Source organism: Crinia signifera, chromosome 2, assembly GCF_055691185.1.
Source record: "Crinia signifera chromosome 2, ASM5569118v1, whole genome shotgun sequence".
Lineage (NCBI taxonomy): Eukaryota > Metazoa > Chordata > Amphibia > Anura > Myobatrachidae > Crinia > Crinia signifera.
Genome location: NC_139218.1, coordinates 79,738,360 through 79,765,851, shown reverse-complemented (window position 1 = coordinate 79,765,851; position 27,492 = coordinate 79,738,360). Strand labels below are relative to the sequence as shown.

At 44.3% G+C, this 27,492-nt stretch overlaps 1 protein-coding gene across 1 annotated transcript in view; it reads right to left on the bottom strand.

The window, feature by feature from the left end:
* The window catches only part of SMPX (small muscle protein X-linked), a 54,408-nt gene extending 38,855 nt beyond the window's left edge, over nucleotides 1-15,553 (bottom strand). The window contains exon 1 of the mRNA XM_083171001.1: nucleotides 15,395-15,553. The gene's annotated coding sequence lies outside the window, so the exon portion shown is untranslated. The remainder of the gene's footprint in view (nucleotides 1-15,394) is intronic.
* Between the last annotated feature and the right edge of the window lie 11,939 nt (nucleotides 15,554-27,492).

Here is a 27,492-nt window from a genome sequence, read left to right as displayed (position 1 = left end):
TATTTAAAACAGGTGACAGCATTGTGTCCCTCCTGGAGAGGGTCATGTTGGCAGGTATGGATCTTATCTGATCAGATGAGCACGGGACTGCGCATCGGATCAGAATCGGAGTTTAGGCGCATACGATTTGGGCACTCGATTTCTCATCTCGATCCATCAGGTGAAAAGGGCCAAAATTGTATAAGCTTAACTTTGCAAATGTACATAAACAAGAAGAGATGGGCAAAACAGCAAGTAGATGCAAACCAAACACATTCAGACACTGCAAAAATTAAAAATAATATTTACAATGACATACCTCCCAACATGACATAATGCTCTGTTAATGGACTTCCCTCTTAATGTATAATTGCCATCAACTGTTGTGAACAGGAGAATGGATCAGAAAGATGTTACACCACAGGTGATAGCAATCATACATTAAGAACGAAAGCAGCCCATACATGCTGCGATGCCGGGCTGTGTGTTCCTTGCTTTGAGGTGCGCGCTCCCGCGGCACCTCATCGCACAGTACAAAAAGTATGTCCTTGCACATACTTTTTGTACTTAGTTCTCATCACATTGCATCGCATTGCATGCACAACGCATGCACATGCAATGCAATGTGATGTGATCTGTGCTATTTAAGCCCACAACGCACGCCCATATCGGGGTGTGTATGGGCAGCTGAAGTCCAAGAACAGAGCATTGTGTCCCTTCTGAAGAGGGTCATGTTGGGAGTTGTGCAATGATATCAATGCAACAAGTGCTTATACGATTAACAATTTTAAATAGATTTGCAATGACTTATCATCATCCAACTATTATTAGTAGATCCATCTGAGAACTATTATTAGTAGTTTTGATCAGGGCACTATTTTTAGATCAGTGCTCACAAGATTATTTTCAAAGCTCATTTTTCTGGGGTATGACTAAGGTTATATCAGCAAGAGCACAACTACCAGGGAGAATTGACAGCGAACTAAAATCATTCTGATTCTATACAGTATACTTAATATTGAGCTATATACTGCATCATAAATCTGTACCCAGGAGACTCCACCTGATCCTGACAGACCTAGATTTCACAGGGAATAGAAATAATGGAGGAGACAGATGCTAGAGGTCTTAGGAGACCTCTAGCATCTGTCAATGGAGAGTTGTGTACAGAGCTAGCCGGGAGTGCTGGATTCCGCAAGAGCTTGCACACTATGAGCACCCCTGGAAACAAGCATGTAACTCTATGGCAATGAGCATATAACCTCTGGTAATGAGCAAATAACCCCTTGGCAATGAACTGTTAACCTCTGGCAATGAGCAAGAAACTACAGGCAAAAAACATGTAAACCCTGGCAAAAAGCAGGTAACCCTCTGGAAATTTGCAAGAAACTCCCAGCAATGAGCAAGTAACCCATTGGCAATGAGCATGTAACCTCTGTCAACAAGCAAGAAACCCCTGGCAATGAGCTTGTAACCCCCAGCAATGAGCAAGAAAACCCTGGCAAGAAGCATGTAACCCTCCCCCGCTTGGCAATGAGCATGTAATCCCCTGGCAATAAGCAAGAAAACTATGGCAACAAGCATGTAACCCCGGACAATGAGCATAAAACCCCTGGCAATAAACATGTAACCACCTGGTAATGAGCATGTAACCCCCTGGCAATAAGCAATGAAGTCCCTGGCAATAAGCAAGAAACCTCTGGCAATAAGCATGCAACTGGACGGATATCCGGGATTGAAGGAAAGTAAATTGCACTTACCCTACCTTTCCCTAGTCTCAGGGCAGAGCGGCGTCCCACTCTGGTGTTTCTGCCCTGTGTGAGAGTCCAGTACTGTCCTGCTCCTGGCTGTCAGGTCTCGCGAGTGCATTCATGTGATGCATGTGGCAGGTTCTCTTCCAAGTTGCCACGTCCACTATTAGCCACCAATGCGTTCTGTGTAATTACTACACTTTTTCAAATTCCTCACACAGGGCAGAAACATCAGAGCGGGACACCACTCTGCCCTGAGACTAGGGAAAGGTAGGGTAAGTACAATTTACTTTCCTTCAATCCCAGATACCCATATACAACAAAAGCTAGTCCCTAAAAGGGCTGTATGCATTTATATATTTTTTTATTTTCGGTGCTATATATTCCCAATAAATTTCCACATGGATAGTAAATCAAGCAAATGTCGGTAAAACATAAAAAAAAATGTGTCAACCATTGTCGTGTCCATCTTTTGAACCTGTTGACCTTTTCTACATGTTGACCTTAAGCATTGTAGTCCTTTCATCTGTTGAGCTTCACCTGTCAACCTAATCTGTGTCTATCTGTTGTCTGTTTTTTTTTTATTTATTTACTATTTTCTCATAATACAGAGGTGTCTTTGGTACCTCTGAACATTACACTGGAAGTATTCTTTATTAATGTAGGTAACCATGGATTTAGTCTATTGCAGTGGTTCCCAAACTGTGTGCCTACACTCCCTGGGGTGCCTCAGGACACTTGCAGGGGTGCCTTGGGTTGGTGGACCAGGATCAATTCATATTATTAATGGTCAATGTAACAGGCAAAACCAGTGCTGGTGGCTGCCAATCGTAATATATGTGGACAAACAGGAGCAAATCCTGTCCCTCACCACATAACTGACATATACACACTCAAAGAACTAAATATTTTTTTTTTCTTCTAAATTTCTCAATAAGAAGCATTTGGCCTAGGGGTGCCTTGAAAATATTTTGATGCTCTAGGGTGCCGTGATTCAAAACAGTTTGGGAACCACTGGTCTATGGTATTTTTTTTATCCCTGCTCCATACATTTGCAACCATGCATTGGACTCAAGGGGTTTATTTACTAAGATTGGAGCTATTATTATTATTTACAGTTTCTTATGTAGCGCAGCAGATTCCGTTGCACTTTACAATTGTAGACAGTGATAGAACAAACTGGGTAACAATAGACAGACTTGGAGGTAGGAGGGCCCTGCTGCAAGCTTACAATCTATAGTGATATAGGGGGGAAACACAAGGACAGGCACCAGTAATAGCATAGCAGCCCCACCAAGTTGCAGGTCCAGAAGGGAAGCTATATAATACATGAGAGGGTTATGCATATGGAACTTAAATATGAACTTAAATCTATTTCAATTGGGATGTTGCTATGGGCAACCAATAATATTATATGAGGGAAATTTACTAAGGTTGAATGCACCCATTCCATGTTAAATACAGCCAGCACCCAGTGTCTGGCTAATATACAGTCAGCCAAAATCATCTGCATTGCCATTATTACGAATGGCAACATCAGCCGAATTTGGCTATATGAACACCATCGATAGAACATGGCTGTATTTGGTCATAGCGTTCTATCTGATTGGCTAATTTACAATCATTCATACTGCTGAATTTGGCTATGAATTCAGCACTAAATACCACTGGAAAATAGACCTACTATTCCAGGAGTATTCGGCTGAAGCCTGCACAGATCAGTCAGGATCTGTGCAGGCTTCTCTGTGTAAAAATATGAAATATAAATTATAAAAAAAAACTGCCTGGGGGTCTCTTCCCCCACCCCCCCCACCCCCCACCATGAGCATAACCAGCACCAGACTCTTGAGACAGTCCTGGTTGCACTTTTGGACCGGTCCCAGTAACAAAGACATGGGGGACAAATAAATAAGGGTCCCCATATAGTTATAACCAGTCCCGGGCTCCTACTGCCAGTGGTGCCATGCCACAGCCGGGGCAAACTATTGATATTGGTTCCCTCGGCCAAAACATTAAACCCTAGCTGGACAGCCCGGGCAGAGTCCCTAAAGGAGTGGGGACCCCCCAATAAAGGCTGAAAGAACAGGTAAAATCCAGGCATCCCTTGGCAGTGGAAGCCGGGCTGCTGGTAAAAAAAGTGTAAAAATAAAAGTGTTAAAAATAGATATTGGGTTCTGTAGTAGAACTACAGGGCCCAACAAGCCTCCTCTGCATGCTGGGACTTGGAGAACCATATGGACACCAGTTTTTTTTATAAATCTTTTTATTAAAGCACTGCATTACAAGCGTAGCAGCAACAATTTCTATGCAATACAATAAAACTTTTCAATGACATAGTAATATAAGTGATTAATAAAGTAAAACATATAATTGTTATAATATTCCTTTCTTATATAAACGTTCACAATATCATTGCACTGAAATAAAGTATCTTTTCTGACCCAATACAGAAGTGTTCGCTATGTCTGTTCAACATGAAATTTGGACACCAGTTTTTATGGAAGTGATGGCTAACATTGACACTCCAGCTGTTGTTGAACTACACATCACAGCATTCCCTGCATCTGTTTTAGCATGGCCAAATAGTAAAACTGTAGCAGGGAATGCTGGGATGTGTAGTTCAACAACAGCTGGAGTGTCAAGGTTAGCCATCACTGTTTTATGGTCACGAATGTCAAAGGGGTCCCCGTGGACACTGTATGGCAGTGTTTTCCAACCACTGTGCCGTGGCACACTAGTGTGCCTTGAGCTGTTCTCAAGTGTGCCTTCAGATCTAGAGATGCCCAATCCAGTTTACAGCCACCACCAGTTCAACTGTTATTTACTGGTCTCTTCTTTTCATTTAAAGGGCCAATGTATTTTATTTGTGTTACCTGTGGGGACCAGTGTGATTGTTTTTTTTATATAGGGGCCAATAGGTTTTTTTTTTCTGTGGGGGTCAATGAGTTTGCCCTTTGGGGATCTCATGGTGTGCCTTGGCACTTTTAAAATGTTATATAGTGTGCCGCAAGGGTAAAAAAGGTTGAAAATCACTGCTGTATGATATTGAAAAACATACAGCACTACTAATGGTGTTCTGATCAAAATATTCCCTGATTGGATTCACTGCCATATATAAAAAGTATAAAGACAGAAAGAAAATTAAATGGCACAAAGGAGGCAAGCACCAATTTGATGAAACTGAAATTGTATTTTTTCACCAAAGTTCTTGCTTCTTTCTTAAGGCATTAGAATATTAATATGTTAGTCCGACTTGTCCCATGATGGATCACATGCGATTAGGCACTTCATGTGCCAAGATTTGCATGTGATAATTCGCATGCGATTTATCACATGCAACTCGTGGGGAGCTGCGGACGGCATCATCTTCTCCTGCCCGGCTTCCTGGTTCCCTGCGCGCAACTCCTGGGGAGCTGCAGACAGCGGCGAGGGGACCAGGGAGCAGAGGACAGCAGTGGGGGGGATGCCCACGACTGGAGAGTTGGGCGGAGGGAGCATGGAGGTGGCACAGGAAACTGGGCAGGGGAGGAAGCCACTGCCATCAGCGTGCCAGCTGGAGCAGAGGTCATTAAAAAAAAGCTCATACAAATGAATGGGCAGCTACTGATTGGCTGAGACCTCTCTCATTTGTATGGGCTTTTTTTTTAAAGTCCTCTGCTCACCCTGCTGGCGCTGTGCCGCTGCCCAGCATCTTCTTCTCCTGCAGGCTTCCTAGTTCCCTGCGTGCCCCCCCCCCCCCATCCCGACTCCCATCTGATGAGCACGGGACTGCGTATCGGGTCAGACGTTATGTCTACATATGCGATTTGGGCCAATTTCACAGCCTGATTCATCCTTAATAGTACTGTATGTTCCAATAGGATAGTACTGTAAATGTAACCATTCCTTCAATGAGAATCTCTGTGCAGTTATTATTGTTTTACCATTGAACATGGTTCCTTAATCCTCAGTCTTTTTGTAGCAGTGATTTAGCAAAATGCCTCAGGTGTGAGAAATTGGATCCAACATATATTGTACAGGGTTTTCATCACTTGATACATTTTGACCTTTGCTGGCAACAAAATATTTAATTTGATTAAACTTGGCATTTGAACAAATAAATACTGCAAGGAACTGTTTGCCTTTGCCAATGCAAAGTGTAAAGTCTATATACAGTATCTTCACTGTGCACCCTGCTATCAACATTTCTATAATAAATTGAAGTAGTTTGTGGTAGTTGCAGAAATGTGTTGTGTGCAGTTCTGAAAAGTCTCAGTGCTTTGTCACCTGATACCTCTGCCTAATGCTTTGTTTAGAAGCCATAGTGTATAATGCTGTTGTTTGTCTTGTTTTATATGTTTTGTGTGCTTCTTGTTTTATATGTTTTGTGTGCTTTGTGATGTTTAATGAAGAAGATAAACAAGTAATTCATGGGGCTGGCAGATGTTTAGACTATACATTACTGACCCCTGTAATGCACACTCTTAAGTTTACTTATGCCACTAATGCAATAAAGCCTTCATTCTAATCGGTTGGCCCTGTAATTCGCAACGGGGACCAATGTTGAAGATCTGCGCATGCGTATAAGCTAATATGCAAATGTGCAGGTCTTCTCTGTGGACACCCTCGGAGACTAACATAGTCTCAGAGGCGCTGGCAATGGGGGGAAGTGGGGTGCAGGTGGGCAGCTGACTTCATGCGAATGCCCAGCGTTTCCTGGGCGTACCCACGAAAATGCTGGGTGCGCCCAGGAAAACGGACGGAGGCGGCTTCCTGCCTTCCGGGGGCAGGCAGGTGACATCACCGGATGTCAGCTGTTCGTCCTGTTCTCAGAGCAGGGTGCTGCTAATCGAAGTTACCAGGGAGTCACTTAGATTAGCGGGCACTTGAGAAATCATTTGATGGTCGGCGACTAACAAATGATTTTGGGCCCGCACGCAAGGCTGTGAATGGATGTTTATGCAAAACATCCATTCGCAGGCCTCTGGGGACATTCGGTATCCAGCGGGGGGGCGGTCGTTTGTGTGGGCAGCGTCAGTTTGCTCGTAAAGCAGCAAAATACCGCTGTTTTGCGAGTGAACCAGAATTAGGGCCTGTGGCCAATTCTGTTTCACTCTTAGGGCCAGATGTGATCAAATGGAGAGTGATAAACAACCAGACAATCAGTGCTTAACTGCCATGTCACAGGCTGTGTTTGAAGAACAGGCAGGAGCTGTTTGGTTGGTGGTTTGGGTGGATGATGTCACATGAAGTCAGCCTCCCACCCTGTCTTCGTCCTGGGGGCCCGCAAATATAAGTCGATCTCCACTAAATAATAACATTTGCGAAGACAGGAGAAATTGGTCGCCAACCATCTAATGATTTCTCCTGCTGCGGGAACATGCGAGGGGATGCGTCTCCATAACACATTCAGGGGTAGATTTATGAAGCACTGGCAGTGATAAGGGAGGAGGAGTGATACAGTGCCTGGTAATTTATCACCGCCCAATCAGCTCCTATTTAAACCCAGCCTGTAACTTAACAGTCAGGAGCTGATTGGCCGGTGAGAAAGTACCAGGCACTTTATTACTTCTCCTCCCTTATCACTGCTTCATACATCTACCCCTCAGTTGCATGGTTGCAAGCGGAAATGGGGGGACGGGTATTTGCTGGGGTGGCATGGCAGCGTCACAAGGAGTCGGTAAACTGCAAGCTTTGCAGCTTACCGAGTCAATTAAAATGACCCCCTAAAAACATATATTATAACTATACAAAAGACAATGTCAAATTAAATTATAGGCTGCAATGATTTGTCTTAGCAACAATTCCTCACTACCAGTCTATGGGCCTGATTCAGACCTGATCATTACAAAGTTGTAGATGATTGTGAGTAGATAGCCGCCGCTCAGACAGAAAGAAAGACAGTTTCTGTCGCTAATCACCCATGTGCATGAGTGATGCATAAGGAATGCATGCACAGTCATTTGATAATTGTCTCATTTGCATATTCTCTGATAAGCGATCAACTCTGAATCTGGCTCCATAGCCACCTGTCCCTAGTTTCCAAAACCAATCCTAGGGCTAGATTTTCTAAAGCTTTGAAAACAGACAACGGTGGTGTTGCCTACAGCAACCAATCAGAATGTGTCTGGCGTTTCTATACTGCATTCTAGAAAATGAGAAACAGAATTTGATTGGTCGCTATGGTTAACAGCACCACTTGTCTGTGCGAAGCTTTGGTAGATCGGAGCCTTGTTGTTTCTCAGTAGTGGTCACTTCAGCTGAGCAGTATAATGAATGATTACAAGCATTTGTTCTCCATTCACTGGATTTTTATAAATAAACTTTTATTGAAGTGGATTATTTTAAAATGAAAATGATATTACAGTCTAATCATATAAATTAAGCATGTAATAAACATGACACATCTGGTAATATGGCACAATTCAGCCATGTCACTTCGGCAAATAATTTAATCTTTCCTTCTTCACATGTGAAAGTTGTCCCCCTGTAACAAAATAGAGATATTGGGCAGGATGACCTGTGAGTTTGTCTCAGTGTCAAACGCAGGATTTTTAGATGGGGTTTTTAAATGTAATCCAAAATCTCCCACTCTGCAGGGCATTGGAGTAAGTATGGTAGTCTGGGAGAGCGTTAACAACCCTGAAAATTGGTCTTTGTATTCACTGGATACTGTATGGACTACAGTCGTAGATTTATTAAGCTCTGTGAAGTGATAAAGTATCTGGTTTTTATCACCGGCCAACCAGCTCCTACCTGTCATTTTTCAAACCAAGCCTGTAACTTCACAGGTAGGAGCTGATTGGCCGGTTATAAAAACCAGACACTTTATCACTTCACCAAGCTTAATAAATCTGCCCCACAGTATTGATATTTAACAGTACAGATGGTCTATAGCAGCGGTTCTCAAACTGTGGGTCCTGACCCCAAAGTGGGTCCCGACCTTCTCGGCATGGGGTCGCAACTCCATGTTGCTGACTATCAGGCTGATGACTTTTCTAATCTCAGTCAGTGATTCAAGAAATCTGAAAAATCTGTTAAATTGTCTGTTATTTTATACTCCTCACATCATTTTGTGTCTCCACAATTAGGGTTGCCACCTCACTCAACGTCGATTCCTGGAGATTCCCCCACCCCCCCCCTCTCAGCCTTGGGTATGTGCACCCAGCGAAGTCTGTGCGCTGTGTGACCGAACGCTGGCTGCGAACGGACCAGAATAAAGTCCCCTATGTGCAGCGTTTGCGATCAAGGGGATCTAAAACACATACAATTTGCCCGATGTCACTCAATTTGTTGGCCCTTTCCGTCAAAATTGGGTGAAATTGCATTAGTGTATGGCAATCTTTAATGCAAAGATACTGTATGCGGGTTTCAGACTAGATAGCTAAATCAGCCCATGAACTTAAAAATATATATAAAATCTGATTCTGGTCCACCGAATTGTGGTGACTAACACAGTTAATTGTATGTTTTAACCTATTATTAATATCTTATTCTCAAAAATGTTTTTGCTAGACTATCACCCTCTCACAAGTTCTTTTCCCCTGTCATTGTTCCCTAGATAAACAATTGTGGTGAACAGTATGACATTGAATTCCCTTCCTTCATTATTGACCTATGTATAGAGATATTTGATCGCAGTCCTACTGTAATATCACAGTCTGTGGAAAATATTTTGCTAATGAAGAAAGCTATAAAGGGATCAACAGCAGAAGTATTGTCAGTGTGGAAAAATAAATACTTCCACTGAGAGGAAGCCTAGCTTAAGATCTATGGACCTTATTCTGGTTGACTTGCAAAGCTAAAAATTTTGCAGCCTTGCGAGTTCCCCAGACGCCGCCCGCAGCAATCCCCCGCAGGGCTGTGAATGGATGACATGCAGTAACCGCACATGCACAGACGCTAAAGTGAAACACAAATGTGAAACCCCTTTACTAAAGTCCGTAGGGGTCACTTGGTGATGTCATTAACGTAGCTTTCCTAAGGGGTCTCATAGAGGGAGTTGGGCAGTCTAGGCTGCCAATAGGGTGATCTGAAATGAATTGGGCCATCGTGGCCTCATTACCGGCAGGAGGTCAGTCAGCCACTGACCCTCCCCGCAGACCCCACCAGGGCAGCAGTGCGATCTGTAGCCCATAGGCTACCGCCATCTCAGAATGGCAGTAGCCCCGGGACCCACTGCAATGCTGCCCGGACAGCATTGAACCCCATAGAAACCTATGGGTTATGCGGCCGGTGGCGGTGCAGGAGGGATCGCAGTAGGGATTGAAGATTCAGATACATTCAGGTGATACTTAATATTTGCAGCTAAACACCAAAAACTTATTTTTGGGGATTTAGCCTCAAATATTAAATGATAATGGGGCGCCTTAGTGAGTAGCATTCCACTATGTTGTGGCTGCTATAGTGTATGCATGTGTCATGTATGCCTAGTGTTTAGGTTTTAACTACAGGAAAGTTGGAGGAGGCGGAGGGCCAGCACAAGGCCATAACAGGAAAACAGTTTTTCCTGTATACAGCAGATCCTGTGAGCCTATGTTGATGGCAGCACTGCAGCAGCAGGGGAACTCCCAGGCCAGGACAGCATTGCCGAGCTGTAATTGGAGGAGCTTGGCACATGCTAAACAGAAGAGCCCCTTATTGGAGGTGCTCCTCTGATTCCTGGAACATGGAGCACAGCATGGACCTGTCCGGAAGTATGCCCCCTGCCTCCACTGTCTCTGTAGCTCCTGCATCTCCCTGCAGCTACACTATCTCTCTCTGTCCAACCCCTCCCTGTTTAGCATCGGTCTTCCCTCTCCCTGTCCAGTATCTGTCCCCTACTCTCTGCCCATCATCCATATTCCCTCTCCCTGCCCAGCATCTGTCCTCCCTCTACCTGCCCAGCAGCTGAACCTCCACTCCCTGTCCAGCATCTATCACCCCATCTCCCTGCCCAGTATCTGTCCCCCTCTCCCTGCCCACCATCTATCCCTACTTTCCCTGCCCACCATCTGTTCGCATCTCCCTGCCCACCATCTGTCCAGCTTTCCTTTCCCAACATATCTCCCCCTCTCTCTACCCAGCATATCTCCCTCTCTGCAAAGCATTTGCACCCCCTCTCCCTGCCCAGCATCTATATCCCCTCTCCCTGCCCAGCATCTGTGCTCCCTCTACCTGCCCAGCATCTATACCCCCTCTCCCTGCCCAGCATCTATATCCCCTCTCCCTGCCCAGCATCTGTGCTCCCTCTACCTGCCCAGCAGCTGAACCTACACTCCCTGCCCAGCATCTATAACCCCCTCTCCCTGCCCAGTATCTGTCCCCCTCTCCCTGCCCAGCATCTGTGCTCCCTCTACCTGCCCAGCAGCTGAACCTACACTCCCTGCCCAGCATCTATAACCACCTCTCCCTGCCCAGTATCTGTCCCCTTCTCCCTGCCCACCATCTGTCCCTCCTTTCCCTGCCCACATCTGTTCGCCTCTCCCTGTCCACCATCTGTCTGCCTCTCCTTGCCCAACATATCTCCCCCTCTCTCTCTGCCCAGCATATCCCCCTCTCTCTGCCAAGCATTTGCACCCCCTCTCTCTGCCGATCATCTGTCCCCTCTCTCCCGGCAAATTATCTGTACCCCCTCTCTCTACCCAGCATCTGTCCCCCCAATCTCTCTCCAGCATCTGCCTCTCTCCCCACATCTGTCCGCCCTGTTTCTGCCCATCATATGCCAATCTGCCCCCTCTCCCCAGCATCTGTCCCCTTTTCCCTGCCCAGCATCTGCCCCCTCTCCCTGCCCATCATCTCAACCTCCTCTCGCTGCCCATCACCTTTCCCCCCTATCGCTTTCTGTCCATCATCTGTAACCAAATCTTCCTGCCCATCATTCCTTATGACACCAGTCCCTTTATTTGTGTGCGCTGTCCCTTTAGGAGAGGGAGGGCGCAAATATAGAGTTTGCAGGAGGGCGCCAGACAACCTAGAACTGTCCCTGATGCTGGGAGATATTTTGCCACAGGGGGCTACTGTATTTCTACTTGGGGGAGAGAAGTGTTTTAAAATGGGTACCTACAGACATGGGGGTGGGTAGTGGGGTACACAATACCCTCTAAACGTATTTTTAAAATAACATATTTAAATATATTTAATATTTTAAAAAATAAATGTTAAACTTTTTAAATAAAAAAAACCCAGACACTTTCTGACTGGTTTTGGGGGAAAAGATTTCTCAGTTAAGTGGTTATGGCTTCATTCCCACTTTGGAAGGTATTTTACACAATGGACCTTATTCTGGTCCACATGCAATGCTGCAAATTTCGCAGGGTTGCATGTGCATTAAACTCGCACAGCTGCCCGCCCCTCCCTTGCTCGGCGAGTTCCCTGCTTGGCTGTGAATGGATGTTTTGTATAAGCATCCATTCGCAGCCTTGGGTGCGGGGGCCAAATCATTCGATGGTCGCCGATCATCAAATGATTTGAAAGGAGTACGCAAAACTAAGACACTCTCTAGTGTCTTAGCTTTGCGTGTTCCCTGTACGGAATGTGAGCTGCCCGCCCCCGGCAGCCGCGTCACTGCTTAACCACCATGGGAACGCCCAGTGTTTTCATGGGAACACTCATGAAACACTGGGTGTTCCCATTAGCTCGTCCCCTCGCCACCGCCCCCTGCCTGCACTGGTAGGTGCGAACGGGACAGCGAACTAGCAGTTTGCCATGCCCGCGCACATCCAGCGTATGCACATATGCACATGGGCATAAGGAAAACATTGATCGCGCGGTTGAGTGTGTAAACCAGACTAAGGCCCATGCTCTTTCTTCCAAATCTGAAGGCATTAGGCAGGCATTCCCAAATCTGCCCCAAGACACACAAAAGAAACATACACATGGTGTGCTTTTGGCTATGAATGATTTTGACTATGTATGATTTTCCTTGACCCCCCCCCCCCGGAGGTCAGAACCACCAATATTGATGGGTGTAGTATATGGTCCCGACAGCCATTAGCCCGACATCGGGATCCCTACTGGTCAGACTCAGACAGCATGGCGAGCGCAACAAAGCCCCTTGAAGGCTCGCTGTGCTCACCACGCTGCGGGCATGGTATGGAGGGAGAATACGAGGAAGAATTAGCCGGTGGCCGTTGGAACCCTGATTGTCGGGGTTTTGACTGTTGGGATCCCGACGTCGGGTGTAATGACTGGCGGGATCCCGATTGTCTGGAAACTGTCTGGCACCCATATTGACTGTGCATAATTTGCAATATTGACTATGTACAATTTTGGCAACATACAACTTTGACTATATATTTATAGATTGTACACTTGCTAGTCAAAGTTGTGTGGCCTGCACAGTCTATTTTGTTCTTGCAATAAAGACCCCCGCGGGGGCGCTCATCACCATCTCAAGCTGTATACACTGCTAGTGTGTCTTCAGGACCGAGGTTGAGAATGTCAGCATTATGGGGTACATGCAGTCAGTGCTGTAACTACAATTGGGGCGCCCTCCTGCCACTGAAATGTGTGCACCCCCCTCCTTCGTTGTGGTCCCGGGCCGGTTTCCTGGACCTGCTGCTATCTTCAGTCCCGGGGCTCCTGCTCCTCTCTCTGAATGTCACATCCAAAATGGCCGCCGCCTTGCATCAGACCATTATTTAGGATGCAAGAGGAGGTCGCTGCCTCCTCTACCATCCTTAATAACTGTCTGCTTTGGAGAATGCAGACATTTTACAAATGACAGGAGAACAGGAGGAGGAGGAGCACCGGCACTTCCGCAGACCCCGTGGTGCCCAAACTTTCCTAGCGCCTCCAAGCGACCGCAGGGGCTGCGGAGCTATTGCTATGCCACTGTGTGCAGTTATTCTTACTGGGACCAGAAATCAATTCACTTCATCTAGGAATGGCCACTGACCATTGATTTTTACCTATTTGCCCATAGGTAAAATCCATTGCATCTGATCTGTCATATAGAGAAGTAGAAGGCAGCAGAATATAAATTCTTCCATGGATATAAAACTATGACACTGACACTGTAACCACTTCACATGGGGTAAAACTCTAATTGTCTGTCTTGTCTACCTTCAATAGATTCATAGCGTAGCAGTCATGGTTCATGTCCTCAACACAATGCTGACTTTCTATGCGGCTTCCTCATGACTTTAATTGGATTAAACTGCAAGATATACTTTTCTCATGCAATAGACAAGATACAAACAGTATAAGATAGTGATGTTAATAAACTAGTAGCATTTCACAGTAGGGATAATGCATGCCGTGCCTAATAACTGTTATTTATATCCTATCATCTCATCATTTTAACCCTAACAGTTAAATAACGGAAATACCACTTTTAATTTTAAGAGTGCAGCAAACAGTTAACATAATTTCATTTTCCAGTTGCTGAACTACTTTTGAGCTTGTGAACTAAGCAAGAATTGACCTAGTTATTCTGCCTGGTGTCTAAAACCCTTTATTCTGAAAAGATTTAACATTTATGATAAGCATTATAAACAGGGACCTCTGTATCTGTAGTACTAATAACTGACTGAACAACAATCAGTGTGAAATCAGGATATGTTTGAAAACTTTTGCTGCCTTCTATAAATGAACAGTAATAAACAGTTTACTGAAGCTGCAGATATTATTGGTACTGGGTAGTAATAATAATACTATACTGTACCATCACCTGAACACCCCAGTGTAACTCCAACCATCCCTTACATCCCACTGAAATAATGCAATTGAAAGATATCTTTTTCACGTTAAATTAGTTATGTTTCCTGACCGCATATAACAGAAGTAAAGAGCTTTCGGGGAGAAATATGCAAACAATACATAATCCCATATAACAATATAACTAACTAGGATAACTTACTCACCTAAGTGCCAGGACAAGTTACTTACTCATCTGAGTGCAAGGACAAGTTACTTACTCATCTGAGTGACAGGACAAGTTACTTACTCATCTGAGGGACAGGACAAGTTACTTACTCATCTGAGGGACAGGACAAGTTACTTACTCATCTGAGTAACAGGACAAGTTACTTAATCATCTGAGTGACAGGACAAGTTACTTACTCATCTGAGGGACAGGACAAGTTACTTACTCATCTGAGTAACAGGACAAGTTACTTAATCATCTGAGTAACAGGACAAGTTACTTACTCATCTGAGTGACAGGACAAGTTACTTACTCATCTGAGGGACAGGACAAGTTACTTACTCATCTGAGGGACAGGACAAGTTACTTAATCATCAAGTTACTTACTCATCTGAGTAACAGGACAAGTTACTTACTCATCTGAGTAACAGGACAAGTTACTTACTCATCTGAGTGACAGGACAAGTTACTTACTCATCTGAGTAACAGGACAAGTTACTTACTCATCTGAGTGCCAGGACAAGGTACATACTCATCTGAGTGCCAGGGCAAGGTACATACTCATCTGAGTGACAGGACATGTTATTGTTATCAACTTGCAATATGTAGAATACATTCTGCTACAATACAGCCAGACAGAGAATAACTCATTGGTTTCTTTAAATGTTGTTGTTTTGATGATGATGAAGATGATGATGATACTTTTTTATGCATTTTGTATCCAAGTGTTGAAATATTAAATGGTGCTGTATAATCAGCAAGTGTTATAAATACATAGAACTAAATAAGAACACATTAATAATATATACACAATATAATTATAATATCGCTTGCTTACCTTATACAACTTTTATTCCCAAGAGGACCGTTCAGGGAAGCACGGATAGAACAAGGAGCTTTTCTATGTTACTTTCCTTACAGTCTTTATCTTGCTAAAGTTCCATCCAGTGCAGCTGATACATGTGTTCCTGCAGAGCGTCGCCTCTGTGTTCTCAGAGCTGCCTCAGAGCTGCCAGATAAACCCAATTTGGTAGCTTAAGTGTAAAAGGAATTCCTTTCATAGCATAGGGTTGTTCTTCCTAAATATAGTTGCACTTGGTACAGTAGCTGACGTTCATCAGTGGCTGCCTGGTCTCAGCTTCACCTGGCTATTGATTTGGATCTAATAGCTCAAGCAAGGCAACAGCAATAAAAACATAAATATAATGGTTTGTTAGCCAAGTGCTTTGTACAAGTGCAAAGCTCTCACTAGACAGCTCACAGAACAGGTCTACCACACAAGCTGGAAGCAAACAGCTTGTAACATGACACTGACTTTTAGTAGGAATGGATAAAGGGACTATAGTTGTATTGTAGTAGATGAGGATCACAGTCTCTTATTGCTATTTCTGCTTTAGGAAGTCAGACTATTCATTCCAAGGGTTCTGGTCAATGGCTGGTCAAAATATAGATATACAGTACTAGCAAAGTGACACCAATAGGAAAATGGGCATGATGAAAACCATGTGATTATGGGTTGTCTAGTGTGATCATATCTTACCTCATTCCACTTTCCATGGGAATGTTTGTCCCATTTTTTGGGGATACTACCGTGTCCCACCTGCAGTGTGTCCTCTTGTCACCCGTTGAGCAGTGGTGAATAGATACTGTGTGCATGCGCACAGCATCTATTGCTGCAGCCAGAGGGGCTGGGGGAAAGGACTCCACAGTGGCAAGATGAGGGCATGGCTCAACGAAATTATGTGATTTGTGAGCCATGCCCCCTTGTCACCAGGACACGCCCCCAAATTTTTGGCGTGCGCCTCCGGCATGTGCAGATGTCATGCCGCAGCGTTTCATAAAGTTGGGAGGTATGATCATATATAGTCAGTGAAGAATTTTCTCATCTGGCAAGTGTCTATTATTCTTTTCACCACCATACAATAAATATGTTGTTCCTATGTCTTATAAACAACATAAAGAGCATTACACAATACAGAGAACATCCTAGATTACACCACAATACAGAGATCATGCCTTCCCAGCCATTTATGGGTGTAATATGTATATCAGTTTGACAATGTCTAAGTGAACAGTGTCTAGGTCAACTCCAAAAGGTCGACAGGCACAAGGTTTTGGCAATGTGAATATGGAAATGGTGAACACATGAAAAGGTTGACTTTTTATGTTTTCGTGTTTGTCAATTTGTGGGTTTCAACACGTAGACCCCCAATTAGTTTACTGTGTCCCCTTGCAAGGGTGGCTTTTCTCATCATGCAGCCGATGCAGCCCATAGAAGCCAGGCATTTGTGTACTGTCCCCGGTGTTTCTTAATTACATTATACAAATACCAAGACCTGGCAGCACGGCAAGGACAAGGTAGTAGAGACCCCACAGCATGGCCAGTGCCAGCCCCCTCCTACATCCAGGTAAGAGCTGCGCTGCTTGCCAACATTACAACACTTTCATTTGGGGGTCTCCATAATACATACTTACAAGTAAGCTATATCCTTATTATGGAAAAAGTGTTGCTGCATGCCGGGCTGGCCTAACCAATAAACCAAGTGCACAGCTACACACTATGGAGGACGCAACTGCTGCCTTCTTTAATTGCTGGGCGCAAACGTGCCATGTGATGCTGTTGCCACAGGTCACACAAACCCCGGGACACAGGTTTCAGGACTCCGGGCTGCAATGACATGCGTTACCCAGTGATGGCTCAGTACCTCTCTCAGCTGGGAGTAATGTGTGAGTACAGCTCCAATGAGTGACTTTCTGAGTGTAATGCAGCAGTACTCTGCTGAGAGAAGTCAAGCCCATCTGGACCAGACCGTCCATGGATTTCCAACCGCACTGAAAACACATCTGGGTAAATATGTGGCATCTAGCATAGTTGCATTCAGAGTTTTGGTGAGATGATGGTGGTTCAGATTTATGTTGAACAATATCGCCGTAGCAGAAATCCCATTTTAGGTGTAATTATTATTTATAAATGCATTTAAATGACTGTTGAGTGCTCCAAAAAAAAAAAAAAGCTGCCTATTGTCTTCAGAATCATCCCGCATGTTCAATATTGTTGTTGAACTAGAAAAAGGTTTCATTAAATTACATGCTCTGTTTGTTGTTCAGTGATCCTTTAAGTCCTTTTAAAGCCAGTAGTTCATACATATAACAGATGTTACCAACTCATTCCAGCTTGCACAGTAATGTAAGGATAGCAGGTCCTTATATTGCATTTTTCCTGTGTAGCGTAACATGAATAAGCAACACTACTACAGTGTGATGTGTAATGTGCATCAGGGGCACTACATGCAGTGTACTGTTGATAAGACAGGGTTACGGTGTGGTGACATTTGAATTGGGTGTACTATTTGTGGCCATGCCCCTTCATTCTAAGAACAAAACCCTTTTTGCAATGAACATTTCCCCATGAAATGACCATTTGTAAATATTATCCCATCAGGGAGCGCCAAAATCTAGATTTGCTTACAAAACTATTTAAGCTCAAGTTGTCCCTGGCTGCATGCATGGGCATAACTATAGTGGATGAAAGGGGTGCCATTGCTATGGGGCCCAGAGTCTTAGGAGGCCCTCAATCCAGCTTATATAGCTGTCTACCAAGTTCTTGAAATCACTTTTGAAGAAATTGAGTCCGGACAATTGCCAGGGTCTGAAAAGCGTGTCTAATCAGTGGCAATCTCTGTCTCTCCATCTCAGTAAAGCTCCACACTGATTTGATCCTTCTACCACAATCCTGTGTCATGATCACAGACACAACTGAGCTTATCAATAACTCCAGCATTGTCAGATAGTAGGCTTCTCCTTGTTTACAGCTTTACTGAAGCTGGGGATGGAAAGTGAGCTCCAAGTTTAGGAATCACCCAGAAAGGGACAATCTGCCTACATTGAGAAGATACAAAAGGACTGCCCTGGGGTAGTCCGAGGGCGCTGTATATGGGGTGGATGTCAAAACAAGCTGCTACTTAAAGGGACTGAGTAGGTCCCTAAAAAAAGAAAAAAGCAATACTAGAGAAATAAAGTAGCGCTTACCAATGAGGAATATTCAAAAATGAAAAACATTTAATAGCAAATATAATATACATAATTCATATTTACATTAGAACAATAAAATGGTACCATGTAATATGGGGGAAAATAAAACCTCTCAGGGCCCTCAGTAAATGCCGATGCAGTGAAATAAAGGTGAAACAGGATCCGCTCCTATTTGTGCCGTCTAAGTACAGTCCCGAATGGAACGATAAAGTCCTTGTGGACTAGGGGTGTTGGGGGTTTTCCACTGGATTCAATAGTACACAAATAGATGAAGGTATAGTTACCACTGTGTATCCCTTTGGAGATTTGTATCCTAGAGGCAGTGAAACGCGTTGGAAGCTGCTCCCTCTCACAGCCCCTCACTGCCATCGTTACTACGCATGCATCAGGATCCAACCAGCCGTCTCCAATCCCCATTGTTGGAAACTTATTTGCCCGGGACACTGCCACCCTGTTTTTCCACATCCATCGTGATTCCCACCTAGGAGGAAAATCCATCTACCTCCTCCCTTCAAACGGAGAAAACAGCTTACTACAGCAGTCCTATATGGATACAAATCTCCGAAGGGATACACAGTGGTAACTATACCTTCATCTATTTGTGTACTATTGAATCCAGTGGAAAACCCCCAACACCCCTAGTCCACAAGGACTTTATCGTTCCATTCGGGACTGTACTTAGACGGCACAAATAGGAGCGGATCCTGTTTCGCCTTTATTTCACTGCATCGGCATTTACTGAGGGCCCTGAGAGGTTTTATTTTCCCCCATATTACATGGTACCATTTTATTGTTCTAATGTAAATATGAATTATGTATATTATATTTGCTATTAAATGTTTTTCATTTTTGAATATTCCTCATTGGTAAGCGCTACTTTATTTCTCTAGTATTACATTGAGAAGATCTCCACTCAAAATTGAATATCCTGCATTAGGAAGTAATGCATCCCACTCATGTGAGCTGCATCTTGTGTGACATAGAGGCCAATTCATACTTGATCGCATGGCTGCAAATTCCACAGTGGCAAATTATCGATAGACTGTGAATGTGAATGGGCCGTTACGCTCGTGAGCGACACTGGCCAATGATTAAATCCTACTACCTTTTATATTTGCAAGCCGTTCGCAGGTGATTGACAGGAAGTAGGTGTCTGGGGGTGGTAACTGACCATTTCATGGGTGTGCCAAGAAGAAAAATGGTAGGCTTGCCAGAGACAATGCTGGAAGTAACAGGGAAATGCAGGCGTGCCTAAGTGTTCAATGGAAGGGTGTGTGACATCAGCAAGAGGCCGATTATGCATTTTTTCACTGCAGCCACCGAGTACAGTAAGTTTCTGGCTAGATTGAGCCTGCGATAACTGGTGAACAGTGGAAAAATCGTTTGATGGTGAGCTTGTAAAGTGGGGTTATGGACATATTCGCTCAGCTGCAAAGTCTTCACATGGCATACACATCCATTTGAACGGTGTGTACATTAAGTCGCAAGGTGAGATTTCTCATAGCGGGGAAGCGTCTCCCAGTTCACTGGCCGCTGCACATTTGTGGCCGTGCGATCAGGTCTAAATGATTAAATTATTACTGTGTGGTATAATGTGTACTGGCAACACTTCAATGAGGAGAGAGTACCACAAAATGATGCATAATATGAACTGGTGGCAGTGTGGTATAATGTGAACTAGGTCACTACTATGGGGCATAAAATAGGACACTATTACTTAATTATAGATGTGCACTTACCCCCTGTGTTTTCGTTTTGGTCTAATTTCATCATTGTGTTTTGGTTCTGATTCATTGAAATCGGAACCATGGGGAAAGCTGAACAGGGTTTTGGTTCAGTTTGGATCAACAAAATTAGTAAAATTAGCTAAGACTGTATTATGGGACTTAAAAGGAACAACTACTCTGGAGAGAGGTGTGTCTCTAGAAGTATTGGGGAGGAGCCCACTCAATATGTTGCTGTGGGGCTCAGTTTTGGTTACACCTTGGTTGCATAGACATGGTTTGCAGCTAAGAGGGACAGGAAGAGGACATTTCCAGTTGGATTGTTTGTGTTTATACAGATGGGGCAGGTGCCATCTTGGCAGGGGATGGCGATGGCGACGCCAGCCGCCATCCCCCGCCAGCGCCATCTGCATAGCGAGAAGGGGACGCGCGTGCACGAGAGGCGCACGCGTCGGCTTGTCAGCGGTAACCCCGGGTCCCCGCCGCCTGCCCGCACCCCCCCTAACCCTGTCCGTCTCTCTAAGGCGGAGACAGACAGGGTTCCCGTCGCCCCGCCGACGGCGATTGAGACGCGCGTGCGCTTTAGACGAGCGTGCGTCTCAGTCAGATGGTGAGGCAGGCTGCTGGCGGATCGCCAGCGCTGACGTTCTGGCGATTCGCCAGCAAGGAAGAGGCCTGCCCCATCTGTATCAGACTCTCTACTTGTTACCCAGCATCTAGGCAAGTGAATGCATTGTTCAGTAGCAGCCTACTTGTGGCCCCAAAATAGCAAGCTTCTACATGTCCAGGGAAGCAGAAGCCATGCTGTTTCCTTAAGAAGCCAGTATTTACCCTACATGCAAAGTTACTCCTGTTTTTTTGCTTTGCTGCAACAATGAAGGATATGGCACTGAAAAGGTTCCTAAAAAGCGCTACTTTCTCTGGGTTACCCAACTGACCAGTGTCACACAGACATGGTCAGTAACAGCCCCTCTGATTCATGGGGTACCAAGCTTGCCAGGGTGAGTTATCTAGTGCCCTCCTTACTGATCTGACCTCCATGGTAATGGTGTGTTCAACTTGGACAGTAATGACTCATGGTTATATTAGGCTTGCCACAATATCCACCTATTGATTAAACAAATTCTGTGGCTAATTAAAACCAGGTGAAATGCCGGCCTGAATTTAGCCAGCCATAGAACCTGTGTAAATCATAGGCATCCTGGATTAAATGGATATTATAACAAGCCTAGGCTATAGCTACTGTTGGGCTGGCCAGGATCTGCAGTGCGTCTATCTGGTTGTGACTCTTTCCCTGCTGACATTGTCAATTTGTAGGAATTTCATTAGTTTAAAAAAATATTGAAAGTATATATTTATATTGTTTTCCATGTACAATTTCTTTATACTTTATTCATTTGCAACATGGTAAATTCTCTGAATATTGAGTATGCAGAATGTTTTATTTAACAAAACCTTAACAGTGTGACATTTAATGCCTGGTTTTCTTTGGCAGAACACCAGGATGGCCAAGGTGCCAACACTGTCAACTATTAAAAAATAAATCTGAAAGCAAAAGAATAACAGGCCTCTCAGTATAATAAACAGATATCAGTATAATAACCAGGCAACAGCAAATATACTGCTTGGCACTACTGTAATTTGGTTTGACAAATGCATTGTTGCTTAGCAAAAGACTGTACAGCTCCAATTCAAACATATCTCGTGTTTAATTAGGCTTTGTAATGTAATGTCTAATAAAGTTATGAACAGTTGCGGATTTGATACCCCAGTAAAATCTGCCACTTACGGTGAGAGCCCAGTACGTGCACTGACAGTGGTTCCACATTGAAAGTGCATTCTTCTGCTAAGTGTACCATGGAATGTCAGTCCAATTCCCAGGGGAAGGTGTTTTCTCCTCTCTGGACATCAAGTCCTCGAGACTCTACCAATTATTTCATAGAATTAACTTTAGAAAAGCTTGGTAGAAGCTAATGGCCATGGACAACTCCATTTGTCCACTCTTTAGAACATACATTAATTTCCCCTATATGTATTGTATAAATGAAAATAAAATTATTTCAAACATTTGTCTAAAGAACAGTAAGGTTACACAGTACCATCTATTCTACAATTCACCCCCAGTGAATACATTAAGTATTTTAATAGGGTAGGTGCGGTCCCCTGGCAGGAGGAGGCCATTATATAATCTTTTTTAATGTATTCTTAGGCGACTGAGGCATAGAATGGACTACTGAATATAACACCTCCTTTACTTGAAAACGATTTATGTTCTTCATTTTTAAATTAATGTAAATGTTTAGTTTTAACATTAAATGTATATTCATGGCTAAAATAAATTGTTTCATTTCCGAGGTTTAATTTTTTTTTCAAAGTATGTCATGTTCATTGTGGTAATGGACACATATTTGAGACTATGGTGGAGGAAAATATGGCCTTAAAGTGTGGAAAAACACTTTAGCCCTGCTTTAATTGCTGTGACCCATTTGGCAGAGCATGATAGAGACCAAAATATGGCCATTAATCTGAAATCTGAAGTTTTAGGATAAACATTGGTGAATAGTGTTTTATGTAGATTGGTGGTTAGTGAGTCTTCCAAAGTAAGTTGATTGAAGTATAAACAAATAAATATGTGTTTAGCATGTTTTTGTCTGCAAAAAACATGACTCGGCTCTTGGACCAGTCTTGGTTACCAAAATACTTGGGGCAAAAGAAGTATGGGTTTCCTGCATTTTTGTAACCAACACCATGGTCCAACAGTCATCAGGGTGATGAAACAGCAGGTGTACACTTTTTACATAATTCCATATTTCAAAGTATCAGCCTATGGCTGGATCTCTGTTGGAGTGGTGACCCCCCCTATTGTACAGTAGGTGTCCCTCCCGCCAGTGTACCCATGGGCCAGGGATGAAGGCCAGGGCTCTCTGCTGCATCCCTGGCCTGTTGATGTAGGTCTCATATTTGTCTAAAAATAGATATACTAAATTGGGTGAAATTTAATAAATGCCCTCAAAGGGGTTGACCTTGCATTCAGCCAGAGTTTGGTGGTAACTATCAGAGATGCCAATGTTAAAATCATAAGATGGGCATCTATGGGGCCGCACAGGGCCGCTCCTGATTGATTGAAGAATCTTTTACAGCCCCTCTCCGATGAAATCCCTCATTCTTGCACAACAACTGTCAACACAGGAGAAAGCAGGTTGCATTTATTGTTAAGCTAAATAAAAACACTTCACAACTGTTTAGTGAAATATTTAGACACTTTTATAACCTTTTTATATATATTTTAAACTGTGCATATTATTGCCATCATGACAAAATTGCAACATGTAAAAATGAAAAAATTTGAATATGACCTGACAACATGGCATGACATAATAACATTATAAATTCTCGAAATCTGGTTGATCTGCATCGGCTAAGAGAGCACTGTATATAGCAGTAGGGAAGCTGCTTAGGGGGTTTGACAAGATTTGGTCTGAAAAAGGATGAGGTTGCATTGGTAACATTTGGCCTGGAGGGTCCCTAATCGAGCCTTATACATCAACTCACTATTAATAAGGCGTTCATTTTGAAGGCCTTGGTCTGGGGGAAGATTTTGCATACAATTTGCTATATAGACTGCAAACTGGTCAAAACAGTCTGGGGTTCTTTGTGACTTTTTTAGATTGTAAAAAATGGCATCATCTTGTTCCTAGATATTTCTTTGCTTCCTTTTATGCTTTTGCGCAGTGTCTGTAGGGGGACAAATATTAGGAGTTGAAAATACAATTTGTTGCTCCACTGTAGGCACTGGTGTTTGGCTGGAATTCTCCAACACATTTGAATTTAGATCACTTGTGCAGGAGGATTCCAACTCCATATATTTCATCTGAAAGTGAATGAAAAATGTTTTTTTACATTTTTAAATGGTCGTCTAATTTCCAAAACTCCATGCAAATGTGGAAGAGTTAATAATCCATTTCCGCATTGGCACATGATTAAGACAGAGAACTCTAACTAGACCATTTTTGTCGATAAAGCTATCTGGATAAAGAGTAATCGCTTCTGGATATTCCAAATGAGTGGGTGAGGATGGGTGCCAGATGACTGAACGACAATTGGGAACACAAAATTCGGTACTTGTGGAGTATCACGGCTCCCATTGTATGTGGTGGCATACGATGGCATACGATGGTATACGATGCGATGCGATTTTTACAGATTTTTGAGCATTTCTGGTCCAAAATCGTATGGCGATGCGATGCGATCTCACCCGATTTTGCACTGAAATGCATCAAAATGCATTGAAATGTGTAGTAAACTTGTGAAATGCCCCCAAATGCCATTTTTCATAGTGTACCACCCCCACTATCAACGTCAACCCGAAGCGTGGCGAGCGCAGCGGTACGCGTCCTACGACCTTTTCATACCCCCACTATCCACGTCGGCGTGGAGTTGAGAATAGAAAGTGTGGCGAGCGCAGCGAGCCACCGAGCCCAAAGCGTGGCGAGCGGACGCGGATACCTGTGAAGCCCGTGAGGGGACGCGTATAGCTGTGAAGGTATCCGGCTGCGCTCGCCACGCTTCGGGCTCGGTGGCTCGCCACACTTTCTATTCTCAACTCCACGCCGACGTGGATAGTGAGGGTATGAAAAGGTCGTAGGACACGTACCGCCGCCCCTTCGGGTTGACGTTGATAGTGGGGGTGGTACACTATGAAAAATGGCATTTGGGGGCATTTCACAAGTTTACTACACATTTCAATGCATTTTGATGCATTTCAGTGCAAAATCAGGTGCGATCGCATCGCATCGCATGTGATTTGATCGTATGCAATGCGATGCGATGCGATTTTTTAGCATACGATCAAGGTCGTGGGAGCCGTGATACTCCACAAGTACCCAAAATTCAGTATACCAACATCGGTATCCCAACTGACAGGGGCTTTTCACCACCCCTGGGGTTACATCCATGGGTTACCCCATAAATGGAGAATAGAACAGGGCGCAAGTACAGTGAGCCCACTAGGGGCTTTGAAGTACTCGCTCCCTTGTCAAAGTGCCTACGGTCGTGATTCAAAAGTTGGTATATCAATTGTTGGAAACCCGACTTTCTGTCAGTTAAACATCCCCTCGCATGTGCCCGCTGCTGGAGAAATCATTGGCTGGTCGGTGATAATCAAAAATTTATCAGAATGAGATCCTATGTAAATGTAAGTATGTAAACTTCAGATGGTGTCTGAGACGCTTCTCTCGGTTCCGGCTCTGCTGCAGTAGGACGTGGGTGGGAGGTCAACCATGATCTTTCTGGCTCCTGGTCCAAAATGAATTCAAACAGTGGATAATACCACAAATTAGGCTTATATATTGCAGAAGTTGAAGCTCCTGACACAATGGAACTCTGATCTTTTTTATGTTCTTTCACAAAAACAGTGCGCATATTTTGCAACTTTTTTCGCACCCAGGCTAGGTTCGCGGATGGGAAATATTGGCGTGAAAAGACAACTAACTCCTCCAAAGCTGCAGTTCTCCGTATCTTGTCACTGTAGCCTTTGGCTTTAACCTGCCACAAACATTCATGGCTCCTATATTACCCGAGGAGGCCGGTCACAAAATCAATATTTTTATCCAAAGACATTTCTATATAAAAAGAAAAGAGTGACAGATAGTTAGAATGTATATATTTGTAATATTTTTTAAATGTTTTATATATGGCTAATAATTGTTCTCAGGGCCGTTTCTACAGGCGGACAAGCCGTGCAGCAGCCCGGGGCGCCGCACGGCTTGTCCACCTCTGTTACACAGCCGGGGCGCCCGGCCGGCAGCTGAGCTCCCCACAACGCCGCCGCCTCCGCCTCCAAGTCTCCCCCGCCGCCTCCGCCTCCAAGTCTCCCCCGCCGCCTCCGCCTCCAAGTCTCCCCCCCGCAACAAACAGGCGCACAGGTGAGCCCCAGGGGAGGGGAGCGCATCGCTCATATCTCCTTCCCCTCGCTCACTGTGTCATTGGGCTGGCAGCCAATCAGAGAACCTCGCGGGCTGGCAGCCAATCAGGAGCCAGCCCGCGAGAATGGCTGCCGGCTCAGGGACACATCGAAAGCAGCAGACGCAGCATGCAGCGGAGGGGGACTGGAGGGGGAGAGTGAGTGAGAGAAGAGAGTGAGTAGTTGTGCTGCTGGCACTTTGGGGGAATGTGTGGCACTGTGGGGGCATATATGTGGCACTTTGGGGGCATATCTGTGTTGGCCTTTATATTTTAATGTCACTGTGTGGCCTTCAGCCTGCCAACGAAAGTGCGGGAGTACAATGACAATTCCTGCGGTAACCAATGACATGCAGGTTGCAAAGGTGAGTTGTAAGGTAATTGTTTTCCTGCTAGACCACGCCCTTCTATTAAGCCACGCCCATTTGAAAAATAAACCACGCCTCCTATTTCGCCGTGCGCGCCTACGCCGCACGCAATTTCTTCTATGTCGTGTTAACTTTTTTTTTGGGGGGGGGGGGGGGCGCATTTTTATTCCTTTGCCCTGGGAGCTAAATTGTCTAGAAACGGCCCTGATTGTTCTAAATTATTTCATGTATATAGCCAGCCAGTGCTCAGCTGCAGATACGGCCTGGCTAACCAGCGTATGGCCTTGGCTTGGGCTCTATCTTTTACTACGCTCGGCACACTATTATATTCTACCACCACGCCCTAGTGGACGGTAGGGCATGAAATACCGCCTGTCAGCATATGTTGGCTCCCAAAAAAGTGAAAAACCCCATGTCGACCTTTTGACTGTCGGCGTTCGCCATGTCGAGTGAATGCTTGTGTTAGCCTAATGGCATGTCGACATTAATAATGGATACAGAAAAAGGTTTCTCCTGTCGCAAACCGCGCTCACAACCTATAAATTGAGTGTGAAGCAGTACAATCTTTAATTCAGTCCAAATTTCAAATGCAGGCTTCTTCCAAAACATACAATAGGACAACAATGGACCACAGCTCCTGCACAACAAAGATGAACAAAAAGCACTTAACTTTGTTCAGGGGATCAGGTCCGGACTGATACCCCTGAATTGAGAAGTGAAGCAATGCAGTGGTGTAGGTCTCTTAGATATGTCCCAGACTCTCCATCAACGCGTTTCAACCATATCAGGTCTTCCTCAGTTTTGTTCATCTTTGTTGTGCAGGAGCTGTGGTCCATTGTTGTCCTATTGTA